Below are 6,882 nucleotides of genomic sequence, written 5' to 3' on the forward strand. Positions count from 1 at the left end.
GAGCACATTGTCACTTAGGGCACATCCTCTGAGCCAGCTCCTTGCTGCTGACAGGCAAAGGTGACACCACTGCCTGCAAGGCCGTCGGTGGGAGGGGGTGGATGGAGCACGGGGACGGGGGGGCAGAGGAAGAAAGAAGGACCTTTGGGCGTGTGTGGCCAGGGCAGCCATGGGAGCCATCTGTGCAGTGGAATGTTTCGGGATTGGTGTGTAGGGGTCCTCTGAGACCACCTGGCCTATAGTGGGCAGCTTGGGCTGGCCTGGGAAGCTGTAGTCATTGCCTGTGGCTGGAGTGGGGTGCGGGGAGGGTGGGATGTGGCCTGGCCTGAGTGTCTTCAGGGGAGTGGGCATTCTCCACCTGGGACCCGTGAGCAAGCTGCCATGGTCTAGAGGGTTGTGGGCTGCATGGACGCCCCTTGCTGGCCTCTCCTTCCAGGAGTGCCTGCCTCCTAGGAACCTCTGGCCCAGTACCCATGTGCGGAAAGCCCTCCTCCATCAATACTCCTCCCCCTAGGCTTTACAGACCCTTGGAGGACCCTGTCTTTAGAGCCCTTTGGAGTCTTGGCCCCTTCCTGTGCCCTCACTCTGGTAGAAAGATGCTCCCATGATGCTCTGGGCCATGGGGCTTTAGGCTCTCCTCTGGACAAGTGTGGCTAGGTGTGAGTGAGTGGCAGCCACGAGTGCCCCTCAGGGAGCAGACAGCGGGGGGAGTAGGGGACCAGCTGCCTGGAGATTCAGATGTTGGGGGACGGCATTCCCAAACCACCTTCCCGCCTAGTCCATCCTTGACTTTCTTGACCTGTGGCCCCCTCTGGCTCTAGGCCTCTCCTGCCAAGACCTTCCTGGACTGGGCTCCTTGTCTTCCGTCAGCCTAGGGGGAATCTCCAGAGTCCCCGCGCCGGCCTTTGAGGGCTGTCACCTGCTGGACATGGGAGGTGTCCGGTCTGTGGCCCTGCAGCACCTTCTCCTTCTCCCGTGGCAGCCCCATTCCACAGCTGAGTGATGAGGGCAGGGTCCCTGCTGACCATCCTCCGGTGGAAAGCATGAGGGGACAGACTGCAAGTTCTTGCAGGACCCCAGCACTTCAGAAACCAGTTGGGGGGCAGCCCCTGGTTTCCATCTTACAGAACCCTATGCCGGCGGACTCCCAGGGCCCAGCCAGAGAACACAGGTGGATGCTGACCCCCGACAACAGGCTTAGGGGGAAGGAGGGGCCCGTGCCCACTCTCCTTGTCCCATGCACACAGCCTCCAGGGGAGTGACAAGCCAGGATTGGAACCCAGCTGTCCCACACGTGGCTCCTGTGGGACTCAGAAAGAGACGCGGAAAGAGAACAGAGGGCTGGATTTCTTTCAGCAGTGGCAGCTCTCTCATAGTGGAAGCTAGTATGATATGTACCCATCTCATCCACGTAGTGAAAGTGAACTTAAAATTAAATCAAATCAATGATTAAAGACAAAACACCAAGACCTGTGTGTTTAAGAAGCAGCTGAACTGTCCCCGTGTGCTCCCGCATCTGTGGGGTCAGGACGGGCTGCAAGGCCGCTCCTGGCGAGCGCGTGAATGCTGCGCAGGTAGCTCCTGACTGAAGCCGTGGTCACGTTTGTTCTTATCACAATTAGATAGTTCTAATGACAAAGGAAGCTTTAAGAAATGAGTGTGTGAATGACACACAAGCCTGCTTTCCTCTCTGGAGCCCCAGGAGACAGTGCGGGTGTGAGGGAGGAGGCAGGGCCCACACGGCAGGTGGGGCTGCCCCAGCTCTCCCCAGGGCCGAGCCCTCCTGCTGGCCTGGGCCTCCAGCTGCTGCCATGGAGGACACATGAGGGGCTGAGGTCTGAGGCTTGCTCTTCCCACTGCAGTGTCCTGTGGGTCTTACTCAGATGTGGAGTGGGTTCTGGTGGTCCTAGTGGGTCCCAGGAGTACACCCCGTGACTCTGAGGCCCCCACTGGGCAGCTGATTGTTCACAGACACAAATCTGGCCCCAAGGTGTGGACCTAGAGTGGCAAAGAGAATAAGCAGACATCCTGACTCACACTGGTGGTCTGCCTGTCCCGTGGGACCCAAATAGCCACGTGGAGTGCCCAGCAGGGACCCCTCTGCTAGGGACCAGGCGTGTTTGGTAGGTGTTCATGCAGGCTATGCCCAGGCCTCCACGTGGGCCTCAAGTCCAGACCCTGGGTAGGCGCCTGCTCCCCGGATCCAGAGAGACCCCTCACCTCTCCCCCACACCTCGCCTACCTCTCCTGGGGCAGGCAGTCCAGCTCCTTCCCCCGGCTCCAAGCACCTCTCACCATAGCCCCTCCTTCCCCTGCCCAGGAAGAGGTGGGAAAGTCAGAATCTGGGACACACAGCCGCCCAAGAGACAGAGACTTCAGAAACCCGCAAGAGGAAGAGCTGGGAGAAAGGTGGGGAGCGAGGGAGTGTGTCGAAAATATTTTTATGAGGTGTGAGTTCCACATGCCAGTGTTTTGGGTACATGGACACGTGCCACACACAAGCACACGGCCTGGCATTCGCAGAGGACCGGGATGATCACAGGTCAGGGCTTCTCAATCCTTAGCGGACCCTAAGCAGGCGTTGGAGGGCACGCGGCCTTTCTGACAGTCACCACGTGGGGTCTCTGAGATCGGGCAAGGGTGGAGAGCCCTTCACAGATCACACTTCCCCTAACAACGACAACAAAAAAGCGAAGGTGGGAGTCTTTCTGGGGAGCCCATCCCGGTTCCTTGTCTGGGCTTCACCACAAACGACCTCAAGCAGCGGCTTAAAACATCACACCTTATCTCACCACGTCCTGAAGTCAGGAACTCAGGAGCTGGGCTGTCTGGCTCCAGGCCTCGCCGGAGGTTGCAGTCGGGACGTCGGCCGAGGCCGGACTGGGGTGGAGGACCCTCAAGCCAGCCCGCCCACACGGAGTCAGCAGGCGGCCTCAGGTCCTCCCCCCGGGATCGCTCCCTGGGGCTGCGTGGGCACCTCAGCATGCGGCGGCTGGCCCCCAGGCCGAGCTGTCAGGGCGGGAGAGGAGGCAGCTGCACGACCTAATCTCAGGCAGAGTTCCACACGCTCTGGGTGTCAGAAGTGCGTCACCGGGAAGCCTGCACTCAAGAGGAGTCAGACCCCACCCGCGAAGACGAGGGATGTCAAGAATCCGTGGGCATCTTTTAAAACCACGTCAGACGGGCTGCCTTGAGTGACCCCGTGTATTCTGGACACAGCTGGTGTTCACCCAGTGTCTGGGGGCTGCGGTGGGTCCCAGCCCCTAATCACTGCGTCTAGCGAAACTGGCAAGATGGTAGCACAGAGAGCCTTCGGTCCCACACACGGCCTCCTGCGGCCCGCTCGCACACCCCCTGCTGGGCGGGCTCAAGCTGAGGCTGTGGAAGCCAGGGTGGGAAAAGTCAGCACCGACCACGGTTCTCTCTTGCCCAAGATGGCTTGCTCTTCCACATCATAGCAGCGTTCCGGGACTGCTGTAACAACTGCCCCACATGGGCGCCTTAGAACACCAGAAACACATTCTCTCACAGTTCTGGGGCCGGAGCCCCAAATCGAGGTGTCACAAGGCCATGCTTCCTCTGAAACCTGTGCTGGAGGTCATCCTGGCCTCTCCTAACGCTGGCTGTTGGGAAAGGCAGTCTTTCCACCCCAAACAGAACCGCTTAGGAACAGGCTTTGGGCCTGGAACCCTTCTTTCCAACAAATAAGGAGCCCACAGAATGTGTACAGGACGTCCTTCCCTGCCGCAAGCTCAGTGAGCGATCTGTTGTCCTGCTTGGGTGAGCACCGCAGGTGAACACCCCCAGGTAAGCATCCCCCAGGTGAGCACCCCCAGGTGAACACCCTCAGGCAGGCCCCCAGCTTTCAGTACTTCAGGCTCTGGGGGGTTGGGTCTTCCCACTGCAGGACAGGAGGGGTGGGTGCACAGGGACCAGCTGGCCAAGCAGACCTTGTGCGTCTCTTCCTTGCACGAGTGAAGCTGCTCTGTCAGCACTTGAAGGCTTCACGTGTTCCTTGGCAACTCCAGTGCCAGGATGTGGTGGGCAGACTGTGTGGACTCTTACCCCAGGTGACTGGTGCTGTGATGAGCTTTGCTCTCCTCCATGGAGCAGGGGTCCTCCCCTGGCACTGAGAACCAGAGCTGGTGTTCTGCCGGACACTCAGAATCTTTGGCATCCCTCGGCTCGTGCATCATGCCAATCTCTGTGGTCACATGGCCGCGTCCCCTTTTTGTGTGTCCGTCTCTGTGGGACACCAGTCATTGGATTGGGGCCCCCCTAATCCAATATGACCTCATTTTAGTAATTACGCCTGCAACAGCCCTATTTCCAAATAAGGTCACATTCTGAGTTACTGGGAATTGAGATATCAACATATTTTTGGGCATCATGATTCAACCAAAAACAGAAATTGTAGATATATAATCCATAGCTTTATTTTTTTTAAGTAATCTCTACACCCAGTGTGGGGCTCAAACTTAGAACCCTGAGTTCAAGAGTCACATGCTCCTCCACTGAGCCAGCCAGGCGCCCTGTGTAATTCACTTTAAGACATTCACGCATTTGTTCGTGTATTCAGCATGTTAGCGAGGGCTTACTACACGTGCCCCTCTCTAGAGAGTGTTGATTTGAAAGCATAGCCTCTGCCCCTTAAGAACTCTCCTGCTAGTCGATAAGACTTCATGCATGAACAGTAACATATGAGTTTTCAAGGCACTTTATGATGTTTTCAATCTGAAAAATGTCCACTGTGAGGAAAACAGGGTAGACATTATTTTTATGACATTCATAGTTTTTCTGGTTATACATAGAATATATGTTAACTTCATCACTGCAACGTACAAATTAAAAAAACCTCGGTCCATCAAAACTCCTTTCCTGCAGAGAAGATTTGCCGGACCCGCAGCGCTGAGGGCAGCCAACATTCAGACCTCTGAGAACTACACTCAGTGACCTTAGCACTCGTCCCACGTCATAAGCGCGGCTTCAACGGCTCTGTGGTCATCTGTTGTCTGTTCTACGGATGTACGGGGGCTTCTGAGAAAACTCTGCCCACTTTCTGGTTTCATAGACTTTTTGCTTATGTGGACTACATAGATTGACAATTACCACACTAGGAATTAAAACTCAGAAATTAAAATAATAGCAATTCATTTAAAATCATACACCCGGTACACGTTAACATTAAAAAAAAAGATTTTATTTATTTATTTGAGAAAGATAGAGGGAGGGAACACTAGCGGGGAGGAGAGGGAGCAGACTCCCCGCTGAGCAGAGAGCCCGACGCGGGGCTCGATCCCAGGACCCTGAGATCATGACCTGGGCTGCAGGCAGACGCTTCACCGGCTGAGCCACCCAGGTGCCCCGTAACATGACATTTTTTTTTAAGATTTTATTTATTTATTTGAGAGAGAGAGACAGCCAGCGAGAGAGGGAACACAAGCAGGGCGAGTGGGAGAGGGAGAAGCAGGCTCCCATCGGAGGAGCCCGATGTGGGGCTCGATCCCGGAATGCCGGGATCACGCCCTGAGCCGAAGGCAGACACTTAACGACTGAGCCACCCAGGTGCCCCCCCTCCCCATAACATAACATTTTCAAATGAAAAATAATATTGTGTGTCAACTGTACTCACTCACAAAAAAAAATCAATGTAAATCATAATCTCACTTTTTAAAAAACCCTTATTTTTAGAAGATCTATAAGATATGATGGAAAATGACAGAATAATGGAAAAGTAAAATGAAATGAAAGTATAAAAGATGTAAAATAAAAGCAAAGTGGAAAAACAACAGTAAAATCAAAGGCTCTAGGATATTAACTGGACCCTGAAAAAGTGGATCTGATTTCAGTGACCTGGAGAAAACATGTGGTGATAACACGGCACAAACATCTAATGAAAATGTTTGCTTAAAAAAAAAACGAAAACAAGATGAGTGATATTTTCTTAGGAACAACAGTGAGAATGGATGAAGCAGACGAGACAATCTGGTCTCAGACCCACAGCTGAAGGAAAGCATGTATTAAAGATTGTTCTTTAATATCAAACCGGAGCTTCGTGTGGGGCAGCTTCTTAAGCGCTGGCCGCAGTGTGAATGCGAAGTCACGCCAACGAGCTCCTCACACTCTGCCGTCAGGACACGGGGCTGTCTCGAGCTGTGTACACCTCCACCGACGTGGGGCTCTGTAGCTCTCGGTGCACAAGTCAGCTTCCGCCACGCACGCTCGGGGGCTTGCAGAATGCTGGACGGAAGGGACGGCCAACGGCTGCAGACCTGGGGGCTGCCTTTGTCTTGGTTCCTGTCTGGTCAGGAGCTGTCTGAAGCAGAGCGCAGGTAGACGGTGGGGCATGGTGACCCCATAGCATCCTTGGCCTGGATGACACCCACAGTTCCATGGCCTCTCAGGGGTCCAGGCATTGTCAGGAAGTCTGATGTCAGTGACTTGCAAGACAGTGTGATTTCCCTTCCTTTGTAACAAACTGGAGCAAAAGCTCCCCTCCTCCTGGGAGCCTGAGGTGGGCTGGGTATCTCACATGGGTGTTCTTGGGGAGAAATCACCTGGTAAAACCGATCTATCCTGCCGGCCAAGCATAGCCCAGTGCTGTAACTTCGCTCTCTGGCAGACAGAAGAGGTGAGCACACGTTCCAGTGCTGGGCCTGAGGTCCTATGACAGAAACAGGTGGAGGTCATGCCGCAGTGGAGAGACCAGGTAGCCTGGACACCAGCAGAGTCTGGGGCTGGTGGCCACAGCGGCAGGCAGCTGATGCAGACACGGTCACCTGGATGCCCTCTCTCGTGCCACACAGGCCTGGTCTCCGTCACCAGCGCCCTTCCGGAACTTCTCCCTTTGACTCTGTTGGCATCATCTCAAGAACATGAGAT

Source organism: Ursus arctos, unplaced genomic scaffold (assembly GCF_023065955.2).
Source record: "Ursus arctos isolate Adak ecotype North America unplaced genomic scaffold, UrsArc2.0 scaffold_16, whole genome shotgun sequence".
In the NCBI taxonomy this organism is placed as follows: Eukaryota; Metazoa; Chordata; class Mammalia; order Carnivora; family Ursidae; genus Ursus; species Ursus arctos.